The following is a 19,362-nucleotide window of genomic DNA, read 5'->3' as shown; positions in this document are numbered from 1 at the left end:
ATAACAAGTGGTCATCAAACAGGCAACTGTTGCAATACCTGGAAAAGAAAGGGGGACGTGTGGCAATAGGTGGTCAACAAATTGTTACGATATACAGTATATAATGATTGGACTCTTCTGGAAATATTTCTCAATTGTCACAAAATTGTACCAACACAACAAAGGCAACAAAATGATAATAGCTAAGAACCCAGTTTATGCCCCACCCTCTCCCCCTTTCCCCTGTTACTGCCAGTAGTCTACCACTTGCCACATACTGTACATGCTGTCATTGGCCACAAGGAAGTACTGGAGGAGGAGAGATGGAAAAGCTCACCCCTCTCCAGCCTTTTCCTTCGACAACCATGTCAGCTCTTTCCCAGGTCTTAAGGTCAGGATTAGAATGTTCCAAGCTGTAAATATTTTGTGATAGTAGTCCTTTAAGCCCCACGTTGTCTCTGTGCTAACCCCAATTTTGGACATTTAGTTGTTAATTGCCAGAGCCTATACTGCCCACTGAGATTCTGCCATTTGATAGTTGAATAACAGGGATGGGGCTTAGAACTGGAAGAAGGCTTCACTTTCACTATGGTGCATTCAAAAGAAAATGTTGATTTCAACATGCCCATTTGGGAAGTATGAGTCAGGCTGTGTGGCTCTAAATTTACAGGTATGAGCTGTTTAATTCTTACATAGAAAAGGCAATTTTATTAATAGAACAATAAAGAAGATCTAATACTTTAACTTTTTTGTTCTTTTCCCCTACAAATAGTACTTTGACCCATGTCCCTAAGTGCTTTGTAAGCAAAGTTATCAGAATAAACATGGCATGCCCCCCACCCTACTCAACGTAGCTATCAGTTTGATGGCTGTACTAATAGCTGCAACTCATCTCGGCTCCAAGAATTTGCCCAAGGAAAGCTACGGTAAGATAAATGCAGAGGTAGGAGGGGCATATAAGTCTCCCACCCCTCTGCATTCCTCTTGCTGTCACTTGCCTCGGGAAAATGCTTGGAGCCAAGACAAGCTTTCGGCTATCAAGCAGTCATCTCCTTGTTATCTTTGTTATCAGACCACCAGCCTGGACCCCCTGTCTAACCTCGGAATTAGGCTTACAAAGCACATAGGAACATGGTACACGATACTACCTGTTCTTTAACCCCTGGGGGCGACAGAATATTGGAAATAAATTAAAGTGTGAGTGCTTCTTTAAAAACTTCCCATCAGTCTTTTTTTTTTTTATACAAAAAATTTTGTCAAGAGCATAAATATCTCCAAATAATTACAGTTTATAAATACACCTTTCGGTTCTCAGTGAAGCAAAGTCATTTATAACTCAGGAGATTTTCATTCAGTGTATTATACAAGTCTAATACATCAGATTTGGTGCGTCTAGTGATAGCTGATGTGTACAGAGAAGGCATACCCAGAGGCATAAATCAGACTGATGGAGATTAGGAGGCTGATTGCTTTTGTGGGGAAATAATGCGTCTTGCATTCTCCCTGAGTAGTATTTATCTTTCTGCTGCTAGTAGTGGAAGGCATGATGTTAAAGGATTAGCTGTCTTATTGAACTCCAAACTCCCAACAACATCAACAATCTCCAGCACGTAAACCCTGTATTAGCTGTTTGGTATCCCACATGGAAACGAGCAAAGAAACACTACAAATGGCTTAATCCCATCAAAAACTTTAAACAATGTCAATTACAAGCGTGGCATGCCAGTATTCTAATTCAGTCTACTGATAAATAACACATCTAGCACAGACTGTGTGGATAATCAGCTGCTGCTTGCAGGAGGCTGCGTGTGCTGCATCGCTGCATGCTTCTTTCCATATCCCAGGAACCAGACAATAGCTTATTCCATCTCATAAACAAACTGTGCAATGGAGGGATGACTGTGTTTTTACTTTAATAAATATACACTACGCTCACAGAAACAGAATTAAATCAGTTGGTGGCAATATATGCTTGAGATGAACATACCATCGTTGGAAACCTTTGTCTGGTAACATATTTATTTAAAGACAAAGAAACTAAGGGCCTCTTTACAATATGCATCTGCTGGTAGAAAGGATTAGATGAATGACTCAAGAAGAATTTACATGTCTAAAACATGCTGTCAGAATTTTTTTTTTTAATCGCTTTCATTTGATAAATATATGGCTAGTATTAAAATATACACACATTAAAAAGTCAGTATTTATATAATGTATTTCTAAGGCTATCATCCCAGTCCCATTTAGAGATATATGTGGCACCCTAATACTGTATTAAAATTATAAGAAGAAATAAAAGTCCAAAACAGTTCAAAATGAAAACAATATAAAAAAAAAATCAGTCCCAGCCAAGTGCAATGGTGTCCAAATTAGTGAATCTATCTGACATATGGAATAGTGCTGTGCTATATCTGCAACACTGTTCCTTATGTCAGATAGATTCCTTTTTTAATCGCTTTCATTTGATAAATATATGGCTAGTATTAAAATATACACACATTAAAAAGTCAGTATTTATGTAATGTATTTCTAAGGCTATCATCCCAGTCCCATTTAGAGATATATGTGGCACCCTAATACTGTAGTAAAGTCTCACTTTATGGTAAAGACTCTGTGGCTACGTGAATGATGTAAAGGGGAGGAGAATATAGATGTAAAGTGTAAGTTCAGCTTTATCAAAAAGCCCACTATGTTGTCCCATATGGGTATAGAAGCATATGTATATAAAGAAATCCCCATTGGTGTGGGACTATGAATGCCACTAGACACTGTATGTCAAGGTAAAATAGTAAACTTTATTATACAAAAACTAAATATGACAATAATGTAAAGACAAGGGGGCACGTTAAAAAGGGGTCTTTTTCCGGTTCACTCCACCAAGTGTACCTGAGCGTCTTCAGTGTTGACTGGTATATGATCTGTCATTGCATGCAATTTTAACGTGTCCCCTTGTCTTTACATTATTGTCATATTTAGTTTGTATGTATTTTTCTGTTTTTTATATAATAAAGTTTAATATTTTACCTTGACATACAGTGTCTAGTGGCATTCATAGTCCCACACCAATGGGGATTTCTTTGTATACATATTTATCGGGATGATGGCCACTAGCACTGGGTACTAGGTGCTGGGATTATATTTTCTTCTTGGGTATAGCAGCATAGGGCTATCAGGGAACGGTATGGGTATTGCCTACGGAACCGTGAGCGAACGGGAGCCAGGCTGGGCCTGCCAGTGCTCCAACGTGACATGAACCTGCCTCAGGGCCCTGGGGTGGAAGTGACATACTGGTGACGGAAACAAGGAAGAACCAGCCTGGAACACATAGAAGGTCTGTTACCTGGTATCGTATTTTACTGACCTGTGTCAGTAAACTACTACTACTTTGATTGTACAACAAACTGTTACCCTGCTTATCGTTTCTGGCAATATCTGATTACCATCAATATAACACAAACCCGTGTAGCGCTGTCTCCCCTGGTTGCCTGCTGGATGGTCATTTTGTACTGCTTTCTGACAGCAGCACCGGTTTTGTTTGGGACATCATAAGGTGAACTTGTCGCAGTTGCCAGCGCATGGGGCACCTTGGTTGTTGTTTACATGTAGGGCTATACTTACCTATCAGCAAGGGCTCCCTTTGTGCTTAAACAATGAAGTCTGCAGCCACATATGTATTTTTATGATGAGTTTGCAGTTGCAACAAGTACAGATTGTGCATGTGTGGCTCAAAAGAACAGAATAGCACTTCTTCCCATGGCACTAGGAAGTGCTGTTCCCAACAGTTGCTCCATCCCTACAATAATTCAGAATAGAGACATCACAGGCTGAAAATTATTTTAAAGTGAATCTTCATTGCATTCATTGCATTCATTGCATCTGAGCACCTCAAACCAAAAACACTATTTAATTCATTTTGAATATTCAAAGCAAACTCTTCTATCCACCCATGTCTCCATGCTTTATTTTGGTGAGAAATCACTTTGAAAAACAACCCCCTAGCATTTCTTGCTGTGGTCATCTTGAGTAAGGACAGATGGTTACTGTAGCATTTACTTCCTGGAATCCTTCTGTCCTTAGCTCAGGCATGCATGCAGGAGAGTGTGCTTAGCAGGAAAACCCATCCTCTTTTCCTCCCCTCCTGAAGACTCCTGGGATGTATGATATCATTTGCCTAGGCAAAATAAAACAGGAACTAACTGAAGAAATGTAAAAAAAAAACGTTTTAAATAGGTAAATATGATATAATTTCCTATCTATTTACAAATGCTAGCAGCATAATGACTCAAAATAATCAATGTTGATTGGGAGAGTCAAGTTCCACTTTAAAGCGGAGTTCCACCCAAAAGTGGAACTTCCGCTTTAGGGAGTCCTGACCCCCCGACATGCCACATTTGGCATGTCATTTTTTGGGGGGGGGGAGCGGGTACCTAGTTTTGACAGGTACCCGCTCCCACTTCCGCTCGGAGCGCCGCGGCGCCCTGAGCGGAAGTTCTCCTCTCCCCCTCCCTCCCTGCAATCTTCTGGGACACGTCAGAGGTCCCAGAAGATTGCCGGCCAATCACGGCGCGCAGCGCGACTCGCGCATGCGCAGTGGGCACCCGGCTGTGAAGCCGCAAACTGTAACAGCCGGGTGCCCACAGCAGTGATGCCGGCGCCATGGGAGAGGATCGAGGCTTCCGGCGGCCGCATCGCTGGACCGTTGGACAGGTGAGTAAATGGCTGGAACTCCGCTTTAAGAAGTTTCTTCTAAATCCGGTTGTGGATTTCCTCTTTTGAACAGAAAGGGAGACCTGGATGGTAGGTAGGTAGGTTTAGCAAATGATGCCGTTATACCTATACCCATATGGGACAGCACAGTGTGCTTTTGCATAAAGCAGAACTTACACGTTAACCACTTGCCAACCGCCGCACGACTATGTACTGCGGCGGTCAGCCCCTCACAGGCAGAGTCTATGTCGCTAGCCTGTGAGGGTCTAGGGAGCGAGCGCGCGCCCCCGGAGGCGCGCTCCCGCTCCCGAGTTGTCACGGACCCCCCCCCGCGCATGTGATCGGCGGACCCGATCGTCCGCCAGTCACTCGCGATCGCCGCTGCGAGGGAGAAAGTCAGGCGGCTAGTGTAAACAAGCCGCCTGTCATTCTCCCCGGTGTATGAATGATGATGATACGGTTCTACTATGTAGAACCGTTGATCACTGTTCATACATCTCAAGCCACAGCCAATCACAGTTAGAATCACGCCCCTAGGGACACACATAGCCCCTCCCTCTCAAAAAAAGTTAACCCCTTCACTGCCAGTGTAATTTTACAGTAACAGTGCATATATATAGCACTGATTACTGTAGAAATGTCACTGGTAACCCCAAAAGTGTCAAAAATGTCAGTCAAGGGTCCGATCTGTCCGCCGCAATGTCGCAGTACCGCAAAAAAAAACGCAGATCGCCGCCATTACGCGTTAAAAAAAACAACAAAAATGACAAAAATCTTTCCCTTTGTTAGTAAACGCGATAACTTTTGCGCAAACCAATCAAAATACGCTTTTTGCGATTTTTTTTACCAAACATATGTAGCATAAAACAAATTGGCCGAAAATGTTAAAAAATTTTGATTTTTACATCTTTTTTGGGGGGAATTTCATATAAAAAAATGTGAAAAATATTGTTATTTTTGCAAAATTGTCGCTCTTTTTTTGTTTATAGCGCATGATCAAAAAATCGCACAGGTGATCAAATACCACCAAAAGAAAGCTCTGTTTGTGGGAAAAAAAGGAAGTCAAATTTGTTTGGGTACAGCGTCGCACGACCACGCAGTTGTCCGTTAAAGTCACGCAGTGCCGAATCGCAAAATACCCCCTGGTCAGGAAGGGGGTCAAATCTTCCGGGGCTTAAGTGGTTAAGCTATCATTGTTTGTAACCTATAATTAATGCTCAAGCTTTTCTCCTTTTCACAAACCCAGTGAGATCTCAATATGTAAAAAAAAGGGATGTCTTAGGCCATGGCCTATTTACATTGGTGTGCTCTGTTAATGAAGATGCATCAAGGTACATTGTGTTGAGGCACACACAAAAAAATCCAGCCTTATATATTTTAAGCAGAGCTGAAAGAAAATTTGAATTTACGATAGATGTACCTTAAAGCGTATGAAAAGTTTCCTACATAAAGTAGTTTCCTTAACCCTTTTCTTTTTTCTCTCTAAGCAGGGATAGTGGGTATAGTGGAGTAATTTAAACAATGCCTTGGGCCTTAGAATGAGATATAAATAGGTATAGTGATTTGGAGTGGGTGGGCTATGCACAATAGTTTTAAGCAAATCATGTTGAAATGTTTCTTGCCTGGAGATCCTGCCAGTTAAAGTTCTTCTGGTTTCAGACTGACAATGCTAAGCAACTGCCTTGTAAATGGCAGCAATGTTGTTTCTGCTGTGCATCCAGTTTTAGTTTGCCATTACAGCCATTTGCCATTTAGTTTCCATCATTACAGTACAATGAGCAAATAAAGGAGTGCACAGTGCAGGCTAACAATGCTGCTGCTAATTGCAAGGCAGGTTTATGACTTCTGTTCAAACCTTTGACCACAAGAGTGTGTGATCTGTGTGTTATAGAGCGCTTGCAAGTGATATAATAACATACAAATTCAACGTAAAATTAGAAGAAGAAATAAAAGTCCAATACAGTTCAAAATGAAAACAATATAAAAAAACTCAGTCCCAGCCAAGTGCAATGGTATCCAAATTAGTGAATCTATCTGACATATGGAATAGTGCTATGCTATATCTGCAACACTGTTCCTTATTCGGTGTGCCCAAACCACCACGTGTAAAAGTAAAGGTTCCTACTCACCAGACTTTGTGTACAGAGAACAGCGCAGTCATGTGACAGCTACTTTGTTCTTTGCACTAGGGAAGTCAAGTGGAGGACTGAACTGTGCTCTGCACTGGCATCTGGAAAAAATCTGTTATTGGTTTTAGAAGAAAAACCTGCAAAGGTAGGAGAGGGACAGCAGCCTGAGGTCACGTGGTTAACCTGGGAGAATATTAGCAGCCAGCTCAGGTCAGGACAGTGTGTTCAATAGTGGACTGGTCAGGCAGGTTACCCTGATCACTAAGATGTCTGAGCCACCACTATGGGGTCCTAAGACACAGAGGTGGGGGACTTCAGTCACATGACTTGACTTAAGTCAGACTTAAGTCACCAGTTTGAGGACTTGAGACTTGCTTGACTAAAATTAATAAAAGACTCGACTTGACTTTGACTTGGTATTCATGACTTGAGACTTGACTTTGACTTGGTATTCATGAGTTGAGACTTGACTTTGACTTGAGAAATATGACTCGAAATGACTTTACTTTTTTAAGTTATTAAATATTTGCATTTTCTCAAGATGTGTTAAAGCAAAATGAATGTGCCTGTTATGTTTCTGACTCCACAGTCACTTAAAACACCTCAGTGTGTTCTGATTTTGACCGGACAAAGGATTTTGAGCTGTTTGGCCATTCAAAGTGTTTCTTTAATATGCCAAGAAAAAAGCACTAAGCAGTTTTTTTAATGTTGAAAATAAAACAAAACCTTTCCTGACCACTGACTTTTAACTGATTTAAAGGTGAAAATTGGGGTAGATCAGTATTTTGACTTGATTTGTGACTTGACCAAATCAAATGACTTGACTTGACTTGCTTGACTTCTAGCAGGGACTCGAATTGACTTGCTTGCTTTTCGCCACAGTAACTTGGGACTTGCTTGAGACTTGAAGGTTAAGACTTGAGACTTGCTTATGACTTGCACATGTGTGACTTACTCCCATGTCTGCTAAGACATGGGGCAGGGATGACTTTTGAACCAGATCTGGATGCACTGCGAAAGAGGGGCCTCACAAGGTGTAAAGTGAAATGGTTAGGCCTAATTATCAAAGTTGTGCTGGATCCTGTAGGTTAAATAGAGCCAGGGGGATGAGGTTGAGTATTGCCACTCCTTCCCTGCAAAGCTGAGTTCAGCACCTGGGCTGCAATCTAGCCTAATAACCTGGCCCATGGCTTGCCTGTCATATATGTTTGGCATAGTGTTCACTGAATTTGACTGACTGTGAACTTGGCCACAATTTCTAGCTTAGAGGACGCTACATACACACCAAGAAAACACTATAATTTTACAGCTGATGTGAAGATCTGCATAGTTACTGTTGTTTATTCAAAATGGTAATACGTTTGTAGGCTAGTAGCCTATTGTATGTTTAGTTAGAAACCAGCTGCCCAGGTCAGGGGGAAAGGGTTATTGTTTTGCTGCCTTTCCCAAATGTGTTTCTCTGGGGTCCAGCCTCCCTTCCGTGTTTTATAAAAGGCATGAGGTCCGGATCCTGGGGAACATACATGCAACTAGGGATACATGCAGAGACATTTTGAGATCTGTGATCAGCACTGGATTGCCAAATTGCCGGAATACCCCAAGAACATGGACTTCTCCACTTTCGCATTTCCAGGTATGGAGTTTTCCCAAAGAGACTTCAGGCTTTACCTATGTAGCTAACCTGGGGCAGCCACAGTTAAATTTAGTTAGGAGAAAGACATTACTGCATGTTATACATGGTGCGCCAAGTTTACAGTAAGTTGATTAAACTGCTCAGAGCCTGGCCTGAAGTTATTCAAGGGGGTGCAGGTAAGGTATTGCCGTATTTCTTGAAAACCTAGGTTCATAACAACAATAGAGAGTATGTGTAACAACCTTACAGCAGAAGTTCCTGCAGCAAGGCAAAAAGGAAGAGGTAGTTGCTATGAGTGATTACAAGGAGGAACAGCAGACAGTTGCTGGTATTGTACCTGCTTAGGTGACAGGTCCTCCGGTAGCGATGGGCTCTGGGCTTTGACTCTATCGCTAGCTGTCTGTCTCCGTCGGTCACCTGGAATGGACTAGTATAACATAGATCTATAGCCTGATGACTAGGTATGGAAAGAGAAAAGTTAAGTGAGAGCATGCATGAGGTCCAAACTATGCACTTGGCAGAACCTAATTCTGTTACTGGGAGTGAGGCTGGATAGTGGAGTATGCATAGGTTCAGTATGTTTCTCCAAATGCAATACATATACAAAGGTGTTTGGGACATGGGACAAAGCAGCTTATGGAGGAGCTATGTACTATAGGCACTGCACATATGTTGCTCATCTCTGAGTTGGGAGGCTGCCCTAATGGTTAACTCTTCAAATGGCCGTGACCCTGCCTGGTCCCAGGGATCAGTTAGCACCATGTGCAAGGGTTAGTGACCCAGTTCAAAGAACCCCTGGGTGTATTCAACTTGGAGTAGTTGGCATGGGTACACTGCCAGACTGATCTGCGGCTGTTACCACACCCCTACACTTTTTGAAGTCAATGCCCCACCTAAACCCAGAAGAGATTAAAATCTTGCTTCTAGATCACAAACCAATGTCTGCACATTGCATGCTAAATTTGGCTATACTGTAACTCTACATTGACCCTATTACAATACCAAATTATTTGGCAATAACTCTTTGAAAATGTGAAGCACATTGTAATGAAACACCCCCAGCTTCTGCCTTTTTCTGCCAGGCTACACTATATTCATCTTGCTTGATGTTTTTTTTTTTTTTACCTCAACCTGTATTGTGGATCCTGCTTCTGTCTGCCACTGCCCTAACCCATTTTCCTGTCTCATCATGCTTCTGTCTGCTTCCTGTCTCAATAACATTTCTGCCTGACCATGCAGCAGACTTCCGATTTTGTTGCTAGTCAACTGTCACCACCAAATCCCCAGTGAGCTGAACCCTGGGACTTTAGCAATATAACATCTGCACCATAAGCAGCTATGGTGAAGAACTGATGCCCCTGGTTGTGATTTTGAGGGCCCCCAGCACCTCTGTGACACAGAGGATTTACTTACTATGACACATCAAGAGTGGATTCATGTTTTGTTTTGTCAAGTTCACTGACATAAATTAAACTGTAAAACTTTTATTTGTAGTTTCTCTAAAAGAAAATAGCCTATATGGCTTGTGTTATTTGGCTTTTTTGTAAGGTAGGATCCCAAATGGGATCCCACAATGTTTTGGGGAATCCAGATGAATAAACTGTCACTAACATGAGTATATTTGAAACCCACATCATAACAAAGTGCTAAAACTATGCAAAATAAAATTGTAGTAGTGAAGAAATAATTCTCTGCACAATTAATTTAATACAATTTAGCACCCCTGTGGGATACTCATATGTAATGAATTTTAACAACTCAATGCCGATTTAGCAGCGCTATGTTTCCTATCAATGATCTGGGAAAAGAGAAGCTCTCAGCATATTAAAGACTAAGACTAAACCCCATCCAATAGCTAAAGCAACGTGTTGGTCATTATACTCATTAAAGCGGAGTTCCACCCTGGTTATACTTTTTTACAATCAGGGCTAGTACATTCCACAATGGCTAGCCTCTGATCTGTCCCGGGTTGCACTTACCTTTTAGGAGAAATACTTACCTTGAAAATGTCTTGTCCAGCGCTGCCATCTCAGGTGTCCAGAAGAGGATCGCGCTGGCTTCAAGCTGCCCACACCTGAGATGGCATGCCCAGAAGCTGTTTAGAAGGGAATGACGCGCGCGTACCGGAACTGACGTCGGGGCCAGTCCAGGCGCAATGATTCCTGGGAGCGATGACGTTCAGCTCCCAGGAATCATTGCAAAAGCCAGGAAGTGACGAATCGCCGTGGCCGTCGAGGGGAGGAAGAAGGAAGTAAGGTAAGTATATTTTCTCTACAAGGTAAGTAAAAAAAAAAAAAAATTGCGATTATCCATTTGTTTTTCAGGTGACCCAGAGCGAGAAGATGGAGGTAAGTATAAATTTAGGGTGGAACTCCGCATTGCATCATACAGCTTTGGGATCCAAAGGTGACCACTGTATGCCAGTTTGCCAATGTTTGCTTGGCAGTGTTTTTCACTTAAATTCTAATAAAAAGCTGCATCCTAGAATTGAAATTGGAAATTGAAATTGGAATGTAAAAGTTCACTTCGGAGTTCCATGAGACGTCGGTTTCCCTGTGGACTTTGGGAGCAAGTCATCTGCAGCAGTGAGCTGTGTGGGCAGCAGCAGAGATAAATATTTGGTCTCTTTTTTACATATACGTGCTCTAATGAAACCAGTTTATATTCTTTTTTTCATTCCACAGTAAATAATAGGTAGGATCTTATGGCTGTTACAAGAAATATGAATAGTCATGCTATTTTTTTTTCTTTGTTTTAAACGATCACACCATTTTAAAATACATCACACTTTCTTTTACTTTTATACCTAATTATATATTTTTTATACTTTTTACCTAATTATAAGCCTTAATTTTTACCTAAACCATAATAGCGTAATTAAGATCTAATCCACTTGTTTCCAAGCTAATCGCTACCCTCTTAATACTAACTCCTACTACAAATAGCCATTGTTTCCCACAATTGTACCATTCCAAGCCCAGTGTGGCCCCTCTCAAGCTGTAATTTACATTTCTGGAAGACTTTAATGTTCTCTCTTTTTATTTATGAATCAAAACCTTGACATTGGCCACTAATGTTACAGTTATTTGTTAACAATATCATAAATTAGCATGCAGAACATATTACACACACTATGACCACAGAGTAGAAAACAGGGATATTCCAAAAAAGAAGTATTGGATCACATTACAAAGAAATTATTAAATGTATCTAACATAATTAAACAAAAAAATGTGAAGTTTGATGCAATGCATTTGTGTTTGTCAATCTCATAATACATAAGGAAGAATCTTTTGTAGAATATATTTCATAAACTATATTTCACAAATAGACAATAACCTTTTAGACATAATCAGCCATGTTCAGTAAAGATTTCTTAATTTTAAAGCGTCAGTCCTTTAGCACAGAGCCAACCAAAGCTAAAGTTTCACTTCGGTTGCTATTTCTTGACTTAATAACACTTTAGAATTAGGAACTTTGTCTGAATAGGGCTGACTATCCTTAAAAAATCTATTGGTGCTAGATCTAAAGTCTAATGTTGAGTTGCCTAAGCTACTAGAAAATCTGCTTTGGTTGTCCTTCTCCCAGGCCCAATGGCAGCCACATGGTTTGCTATAACAGTAGTTAATCCATTGCTTTGAAGAGGTTCTCTCTAGGCTAATGCAGGATTTTTTTTTCCCAGGCAGGATCAGATTTATATTTCTGTCTTCCTAGGCTAACTACCTCCTTAGTGTCATATTTGACAACGTATCTTGCAATTTCCACACCAGGCCTGGGGTAGGGAGGCTGAAAGGGACAGATTACCTACTCTGCATTTGTACACTTAGAACTGATCCCTTAGAAGAAAAGGGCTCATGGTGCTAGCGGTTAGGCTATCATCCACAGTCAATATGGACGAAAATGGGTAAACTGTAAGGAATATGTCACAATGGCAACTTCTGATGTCATGGACAACACTCCAGTAACAGAAATGCTAACTTTCTCCTATTGCATCTCTCCTTTCAACAGCAAGATGTTGGCCAGCAATATCTATTGTGTAAAGTGGCATTCATGCCTTAGGATTGTACCAAATAATACAGAACACTATTCCACCAACAAAACAACATAGGCAGAACATGGGTAGCAGCAATAACCTACTACCTCAGGATGGTAGTCAAAGACAGGGTGGTGGTCTGGAACCTTTTATTAAACAGCAGAAAGCATAAAGTATGGGCAGCTATTTGCTGATACTGGTGATCTACTACCCAAAATTATTTGTCTTTGTGGCCTACAGTATGCAGAATTCTATTCCTTCATAAAAAGTTTCTTGGCATCAGTTTATATTGTTAAAGCGGAGTTCCGGCCTCAAAATCCAGTTTGGGCCATCCGCTTGCTCAGTGTCACCTAAAAAAGAAATGGATAGTCCCTATTTTTTTTTCAATTACTTACCTTGATATCGAAGAAAATATACTTACCTTTTTTCCACTTCCTTCCTCTGTGGCCGCGGCCCACGCCGTCACTTCCTGCTTGCATTGTTTCCTGGGAGCTGAACGTCATCGCTCCCAGGAATCAATGCGCCTGCACCAGCCCTGCTCGTCCGTTCCGGTGCAGGCACATCATTCCCTGCTAAACAGCTACTGGGCATGCCCAGAAGCTGTGCAGGGATGACGCACCTGCCCCGGAAGTGACGAGCAGGGCCGGTGCAGGGCATTGTGGGACCGAAGAGGACATGGAAGAGGACGCTGTAGAGGACGCGCTGGCTTCACTGCCCACACCTGAGATGGCAGCGCTGGACAAGACATTTTCACGGTAAGTATTTCTTCTAAAAGGTAAGTGCAACCTGGGACAGTTCAGAGGCTATCCATTATGAAATGTACTAGCCCTGACTTGCCCGGGAGTATTTTTATTGAAAAATTGTTTCCGAGGCCGGAACTCCGGTTTAATGTAATGTCTAGTAAAATATATTTTAATACTGTGTATGTTTCACTGTTCATGAAAATATTCTATATGCATATTGTGTAGGGCATGCAGTACCTAAACACAATACATGTCAGGCAGTGCAATTTACTTGTTGATAGTTAGAGAAATGAAATATCCAGCAAAGGGCAAATCATTAGTGTGTTGTATTCCAGCTTGTGCCTAACACAATCTGGAAAGGTCATGCAAATACTCACCATCACTCACACAGTTTTTAGCGAGAACTGAACCGTCAAATGATTTGCACTGAAATTGGACAGACATGTCCACTTTGATGTCTTCCTATAATGGACAGCAAGGTACATAAGTAATGAGAGAAAAGAAACCCCCATACAGATATGCAATAAAACTTTTTTTTTTATATTAAGGCATACAATCAATAACTACTTAAAAAAGCAAGGACTGCATGATTCTAGTTTAAGGAATTGTTTTTATTTTTATTTTTTTACTGGTTATTACCAGCTACAGTAGTTTTTTTCAACATTGTGAGTGAAATGGATTTGCAAGATAGGGGACTGGGAGGGTCCTATTTACTTATCATGTGCATACTTTATAAAAAGCGTCTAATGAAAGCCTTACATGGGCTGATTTTTTTTTTACCACTGTGGCTAAAATTCTAGTGATTCCGGAAACATCAACTAGCCTGTATCGGTCAAATGATCAAATATTTAGGCAAAATGTAATGCCAACTGGTCTTGTCTGGTGCATTCAACATCATCAACCAACCTGCACTTTGAGAAAAGGATGGATTGGAACATTGTACCTAACAGAATATAGTAACTGTAAGCAGTGCTTTAAGGGGCCCAAAAGAGGTGTCGGTACTCTATTAGAGCCTATAAATTTTTTCGCCCCCCCACCCCACATTAGGGTCCCCACAGAGCACCCCCCCTGGCCTGGGCTGGGACTCTGGAGCAGGGGGACTCACTGGTGGTGACTGGTTTGGCTCTGGAGTGGGAAATATTCTGGGGGGGGGCAATTGAGGGCGCAGATGTCCAAATTGAGCGTACTGGTACGCTAAGGCGCACAGAGAGGTGGCGGTATGCTCAAGAGCCATATTTGGAAGTGGCGGTACGGAGTACCAGTTCATACCGGCCCACTTAAAGCACTGACTGTAAGGGATGATAGGAGCTAAGATATATTGCTATTTATTAAGCATGAACATCAGGAGGCGTCAGATCATTTCCTAAATCCACCTAATGCTAATGCCAGATAAAAATCCTCCACCCATTTATCATCACCTGAAGTGCAAAACATGATCAACATGGAAAATGCCACTGCTGAGCTCTCCTTCTGAAATGAGTTGCATGACTGTCATACTGACCCTTTGGCTTTAAGGCTTTGAATCATTGAACAGATTAGGTATGCAGATAGACTTCTGACTTTCTGCTGGAGGTGTGATACATGTGTGGGCAATTTCTTACACATTTTTTGGGAATGCCCTATTTTGCGTACATGCTGGCAACCAGTGCTTCAACTAATTCACAAATTACAGAAATCTCCCTACATGATGATCCTGCAGCACTTTTGCATAATTTTACTCCCCTATTCAGAAAGCGCTTACATAAGTCCCTACTCAAACACTTGTTAAACGCGGCTCGTGCTTGTATCCCTAACATGTGGAAACAACAAGCTGCCCCGACAGTTGCCCAATGGATCGCAAGAGCAAACGATATCAAACAAATGGAGGACCTGACTTTGGCCCTTAGGGACAAGACTGTGGAACATAAGACCAGATGGTTCTACTGAGGCCTCTTTCGTTTCTCTGATGAATACCCTTAATATGTATGAACTGTCTCATTCCAACCTCACAATGGGCTACTCACAGGGTAATTGTACTGACTTGCTCCACCAGTGGTGACTCCCCCCTACCCCTCCTCTTTTTATTTCCTTTTTTTGGTCATTTACCTGAAAAATCCTTGTTAAAAAATCATCTTTTGGTGCGCACGAATCCAGGCTTATGTGGATACACATGGTTTCTGCATACTTTTATATAGTCATTAAAAGACACTTCTTACGCGCTAAATTTCGCTTGAGGTAAGAGTTGCCAGCATATTGTGTCTTTTTGATTGATGCAGTTTTGTTTTTACATGAACACTGTTATCTCTATTATATTTTGTCCGTGTATTATATTATTGTTATCTGGTGCAAGCCGCTAAATAAAAAAATAAAAAAAAACAATAAAAAGTCTTCTGACTTTTCTTTGATTTTCCTTAACGGCTTAGTTATCTGAGTCATTGCATCAGAAGCTTACTAAAGTAAAGCCAGGTACACACTTTTAGTTTTTTTCCTGGGTTGAACGAAAAAAAAACGTCTCAACTCAGGTCAGAGCCCATGTACTCACTATGCGAAGTTAGTATAGCGATTTCCCTTGCTGAACTGTTGTGTTCTGACAGGGGGATGCCCCCCCCCCCCCCCCAGCAATACACTCTGATCAGCGCTCTTTGCTTTTGGCTGAGAGCGCTAATCGGGAGTCGATTGGCTGCTTGTTTTCCAGCATGCTTGTCATACACATGGGCCAAATATCGGCCTTTCTTTTTCACCGGAAAATGTCTCCTGACATTAAGCCCGCGTGTAGCCGGCTTTAGAAACAGCCAAGTAGCTGGCATTGTTAGATGCAGTTCAGCAATGGCAGCCTCCATATATCCCTCAGGTTTTTTCTTTAAATTAAATTGTTTACTAAAAATCAAGACTGCCCAAGCGACCACATTGTAGTTTATATGCTGTTAACTTAGAGAAATTATAACAAAATCTATGATGAATTACACAATTTGGATATATTTCTTATTATGATCTACTGCCTTAAGGCTCGGTTCACACTGATTGACTTACAGGGCAACTTTGCCAGGTGACTTCAGTGTGACTTGAACCGACCTTGAAGTGACTTTGAAGCAACTTCAGGGAATGCCTAGGTAATCTTCCTGTAATGTTGGATCCAAATCACATCAATTAAGAGGAGGATCCGACATGGAGGCAACTTCCATTAAAGTCTATAGGCACAAGTTGGATAGAAGTCCTCTTGAAGTAGTACAGGAACCTTTTCTTAAGTCGGAATGACTTCAGTAGTGCTAATTAAGACAGCTCTCGTTGACTAAAATGGGATTTCACAAGTTGGAACTCAAGTCGCCGCGGTGTGAACCGAGCCAAAGACTGACCTAGCTGGCAGATAATCTCCCATATTCAGCTGCATTAGATGTTCTAAAGCTTTGGAAATGCTAAATAATTATCACTGGGTGAGGGCCCAAGTAACAATTGTTGAAAAAAAAACCCAAAATAATTGCCTTTGATAAATATTACTTACATCTGGATAACTGTGGATGTTAAATCCCCTTACTCCATTATCCCCCATCACTTAGCTTTTGCAGGACTTGAACATCATCTAGAATTCTACAGCAGCTATAAATTGAAGTTACAACAGTTTATAATGACATCAGTTGAATTTCTTTTAAAATAATTTTTTCTCTTTTGAAATTCTTTTTTATACCTGTGGTGTATCTATAGGGGCTAGATTTTCCCCTTCCTTGGCTAATCTGTACATTGGGTGGTGGGAGGAGTTCTTCTTGTTTTCTAAAGATAATCCCTATAGCCAGGGCCAGGGCTACTGTTAGAAATGACACCCTACCTCATGGGGCCCCTTCAACCCCACCCTCGACCCACCCCTGGCCCTGCCTCAAAACAAAATGCAGGTTTGTCACCATTTACATAAATATGCGGGACTAACGTGCACATTCGCTATTGCGCACAAACACAGGGGAATGTAAGCTTTAAAAAAGTTTTACTTTTTTTTAATTTTTTTTTTTTTTGTTACACTGTCTCTTTACATTTCTTTTTTTCTCTTTTATTGCTATCAGAAGGGATGAACAACATTCCTTGCGATAGCATTAGACATGACAGGTTCTCTTTATGGAGAGATCTGGGCTCTATTAGACCCCATGTCTCTCCTCTGGCCTCCAAAGCATCCAATCAAATGGTAAGTTTGGTTTGATCAGATGCTTGTTCAAGCTGGTAATGGCTTGGTTACATGAGACAGCAACCAGAAATGATAAAATCCTCATCGCTTTCGTTTTCTGATGTCCCAAAGTGGGAGGAATAACACCAGTTCCTCTCACTGTGTCCCAGGAACTGAATGCTGCTGGTCGGATTCTTACCAGGCTCCCCCATCGCTTAGGAGAGCCCAGTAAAGGTGTTGGCGGGAGGGACATGAAAATCACACAGGCAGCACAGTCAGCACATGCCCTGTCACAGTGTCACTTGGCTGCTGGGGGTGCTGACTTTGTTGTTTGTGGCTGTGCTGTGTTACAGTCTGTAACACTCAATACAGACATAAGTTAAAAAAGACAGCACTTAACAGTCATGTGACATACTGTGACAGGGCACGTGCTGACTGGGCAGCCTGTGTGATTTTCATGCTGATGATCAAAGGACACAGTGAGGACTTTATCATTTATTCTGCACTTACTATGTCCAATGCAGCCACGTTGTCCTCCTGCAGCTCCGTCACCTGATGAACCACCTATCACCTCACATTAGTCTCTGCACCTGAGGATGGGAGCAGAGCATCATTGTATCCTCAGCCAGGGAACACAGTGGGACTATATGGCAGCAGATTAACACAGGGCTACGGAACTATGTACACATGCGCTCCGAAAATGAAAAAAAAAAAAAGTCCCTCTACTGCATTTACCCCCCCCCCCCCCCCCCCCAGGAAAAGTGTTTGAGAAATCCTACTTTTTTTTATCATGGAGAAATTGACTGTATTGCTGCCCGGGTCCCCTTGTGGAGATAATGGGGCCGGGCCCGGTACAACAGGGCCAGTTGCACTGCCCTATCAGTGGCTCTGGTCAGGGCTGCTGTTGGGAATCATACAGCCTACCTGACAGGACTTCCCCCTCCTTTTTTTTACATTGTTTTAACAGCCTTGTTGGGGAACCTTTGGTGAAATACCAGGGGTCTAAACTGACCCCTGATGTCTCTTTCTCTGCAGCCTCAGCTGCACTGGACAGTGAATGAATGGGAAGTACTCTGTGCTGAGCGGCTTCCTGTTCATTCACAAACTAAATCATAGTAAACACAAACAAATTTACTATGCTTCAGTGATGAATGAACACCCTAAGCGATTGGTGCCAAACACTCACTGTGTTCATTTAGGAAAGGAAGGGGCTGGTAAATAGGACATATTTACCACACATCCCCCCTCCCCTCCATCCTGAAACATCCCCCTGTGTGCCCTCAGCAGGGGGATGTTTCAGCAGGGGGGGGGGGGTGAGGACAGCAGGGGGGGGGGGTGAGGACGCAGATACCAATCCCCCTGCAGTGCAGCTGGAGGAAGAACAAGGAGGGGAAGCTGGCAGAGCTGCAGGGGAAGCCACAAGAGTTGGCAATAAGGCACTACAGATGTTGTTCCTGCTCAGCAGGTGCCTGGGCCCCCTTTTGAACTGATGGGGCCTGGGCCCAGTACAGGAGGGCTGGCTGTACTGCCTTATCAGCGGCCCTGCCTATAGTAAAGAGATAGTGTAGTTTGGTTGCTTTATTGTTGACCTGATCATGGTTTGGAAGGGTTCAAAATACAGTATTTAAATATAAATGATCTGAACTTGGGGTTCACATATAACCATGATTGGGTATCCACTTTGGCATAGTATTGACGGGACATGAGGGCACTGGTAATGCTTCATTAAAAACATATCAAAATGAATGTGCATAGAACTCATTATTACTTGCTACTAGCTGTCACCCACCACACATGATTAGATCTATCCCAATCTGGGAATTTATTCGAGCAAGGAGGAACTGTTCCACTTTTCTGAATTTTGACATAGAATGCAAAACAGTTGCGAATAGACTAAAAAAAGAAGGGTTATAAGAAATTGAATATTTCTAAAGCTAGAGCAATTGCTGAAAGCAAAGTATGGTCAAATTTAATTAACAACATCTCTAATAAAAAGAAGAAGCGCTGTTCTC

Source organism: Pelophylax lessonae, assembly GCF_965119305.1.
Source record: "Pelophylax lessonae genome assembly, chromosome: 2".
Lineage (NCBI taxonomy): Eukaryota > Metazoa > Chordata > Amphibia > Anura > Ranidae > Pelophylax > Pelophylax lessonae.
This window is presented reverse-complemented; position numbering follows the sequence as displayed.